The 2500-nt window shown below is 55.5% G+C and overlaps 2 non-coding genes and 1 pseudogene across 2 annotated transcripts in view; all 3 read left to right on the forward strand.

Annotated features, from left to right (window-relative positions):
- LOC146142573 (small subunit ribosomal RNA) overlaps positions 1 to 1761 on the forward strand; it is a 1811-nt gene extending 50 nt beyond the window's left edge. The window contains exon 1 of the ribosomal RNA XR_014500150.1: positions 1 to 1761. This exon is cut by the window's left edge and continues 50 nt beyond it. This is a non-coding gene — a ribosomal RNA (small subunit ribosomal RNA).
- A 247-nt stretch (positions 1762 to 2008) lies between these two features.
- On the forward strand, positions 2009 to 2161 carry LOC146142574 (5.8S ribosomal RNA). Its single transcript, XR_014501210.1, has one exon. It is a non-coding gene; the product is annotated as a 5.8S ribosomal RNA (ribosomal RNA).
- A 248-nt stretch (positions 2162 to 2409) lies between these two features.
- Positions 2410 to 2500, forward strand: part of LOC146142575 (large subunit ribosomal RNA) — a 3680-nt pseudogene continuing 3589 nt past the window's right edge.

Here is a 2500-nt window from a genome sequence, read left to right on the forward strand (position 1 = left end):
ATGCAAGTCTAAGTACGAGCTCTCGTACAGTGAAACTGCGAATGGCTCATTAAATCAGTTATGGTTCATTTGATCGTACGTTTTACGTGGTTAACTGTGGAAATGCTAGAGCTAATACATGCGTGAAGCGCCGACCTCGCGGGAGGCGTGCTTTTATCAGACCAAAAACCGACCGGGCTTCGGCCCGCAACCTTTGGTGACTCTGGATAACTTTGCGGATCGCACGGTCTCGCACCGGCGACGGATCATTCAAGTGTCTGCCCTATCAACTTTCGTCGGTACGGTACTGGCCTACCGAGGTTCTTACGGGTAACGGAGAATCAGGGTTCGATTCCGGAGAGGGAGCCTGAGAAACGGCTACCACATCCAAGGAAGGCAGCAGGCGCGCAAATTACCCATTCCCGACGCGGGGAGGTAGTGACGAAAAATAACAATACAGGACTCTAAACGAGGCCCTGTAATTGGAATGAGTACACTTTAAAACCTTTAACGAGTATCCATTGGAGGGCAAGTCTGGTGCCAGCAGCCGCGGTAATTCCAGCTCCAAAAGTGTATATTTAAGTTGTTGCGGTTAAAAAGCTCGTAGTTGGATTTTGGGCGCAGGCGGCCGGTCCGTCGCAAGGCGTGTACTGGCCGTCCTGGCCTCACCTCCGGTTCTCCGCCGGTGCCCTTGACTGAGTGTCGGCGGCGGCCGGAACGTTTACTTTGAAAAAATTAGAGTGTTCAAAGCAGGCGATTCGCCTGAATAATGGTGCATGGAATAATGGAATAGGACCTCGGTTCTATTTTGTTGGTTTTCGGAGCGCGAGGTAATGATTAAGAGGGACAGACGGGGGCATTCGTACTGTGCCGTTAGAGGTGAAATTCTTGGATCGGCGCAAGACGAACGACTGCGAAAGCATTTGCCAAGAATGTTTTCTTTAATCAAGAGCGAAAGTCAGAGGTTCGAAGACGATCAGATACCGTCCTAGTTCTGACTATAAACGATGCCAACTAGCGATCGGGGGGCGTTAGTTTTACGACCTCTCCGGCAGCTTGCGGGAAACCAAAGTCTTTGGGTTCCGGGGGAAGTATGGTTGCAAAGCTGAAACTTAAAGGAATTGACGGAAGGGCACCACCAGGAGTGGAGCCTGCGGCTTAATTTGACTCAACACGGGAAATCTCACCCGGCCCGGACACAGTGAGGATTGACAGATTGAGAGCTCTTTCTTGATTCTGTGGGTGGTGGTGCATGGCCGTTCTTAGTTGGTGGAGCGATTTGTCTGGTTAATTCCGATAACGAACGAGACTCTGGCTTGCTAACTAGTTACGCGACCCAATCGGTCGGCGTCTAACTTCTTAGAGGGACTAGTGGCGTTTAGCCACACGAGATTGAGCAATAACAGGTCTGTGATGCCCTTAGATGTTCGGGGCCGCACGCGCGCTACACTGACCGGATCAGCATGTGCTCGCCTTGGCCGACAGGTCTGGGTAACCCGCTGAACCCCGGTCGTGCTAGGGATAGGGAATTGCAATTATTTCCCTTGAACGAGGAATTCCCAGTAAGCGCGAGTCATTAGCTCGCGTTGATTACGTCCCTGCCCTTTGTACACACCGCCCGTCGCTACTACCGATTGAATGGTTTAGTGAGGTCCTCCGATTGGACCTGGCGCGGCCGGCAACGGTCGAGCCGGCGTCCGAGAAGACGATCTAACTTGATCATTTAGAGGAAGTAAAAGTCGTAACAAGGTTTCCGTAGGTGAACCTGCGGAAGGATCATTAACGGTCTCGCAAACGCTTCGGCGAACGCGAAACTCGGACAAGCGAGAGAAAAAGTCTTTGCTACCCGGCGCCCGACCCGCGAGGAGCGGCGCGCCGGCCGGCGATTCGGTCACCCGGTAATGTTTGCGCGTCGAGTGCCGCGGTGCCGCGCGCTCCGGCTTCAAGCGTCGGCCTGGCCGACCGCTCGGCGCGGTCTATTTTGTCACCCTATAGTGCGAGGCACTGTGCGAGCGAAACAATCGTGGATGGCTCTTGGCGGTGGATCACTCGGCTCGTGAGTCGATGAAGGACGCAGCTAGCTGCGTGAATTAGTGTGAATTGCAGGACACATTGAGCATCGACGTTCTGAACGCAAATTGCGGCCTCGGGTAATCCCGGGGCCGCGCCCGCCTCAGGGTCGCGTTGCAAACGTTCCGCGCGGGGATTTCTCCGCGCGGCTGCTGCGGCGTCGGACGCGCGAGCGCCCGTCCCGCTCAAGACAGCACGGCACGATGCGCGACGATCGCGACCAGAATCCCGCGCGGCGGCGGCGAGTCGACCTCGAAGAGGCCAACGGCTGGCGGCTCAAGGGCGGGAATCGAGGTGCGCGGCGGCGCGCGGCGCCGACGGCGAGCGCGGAACGGGAAGAATAGTCCCGGTCCTTACTTTCGGCCTGAGGTCGGACGAGGCTACCCGCTGAATTTAAGCATATTACTAAGCGGAGGAAAAGAAACTAACGAGGATTCCCTCAGTAACGGCG

Source organism: Ascidiella aspersa, chromosome 5 (genome assembly GCF_963924565.1).
Source record: "Ascidiella aspersa chromosome 5, kaAscAspe10.2, whole genome shotgun sequence".
Taxonomy (NCBI): Eukaryota; Metazoa; Chordata; class Ascidiacea; order Phlebobranchia; family Ascidiidae; genus Ascidiella; species Ascidiella aspersa.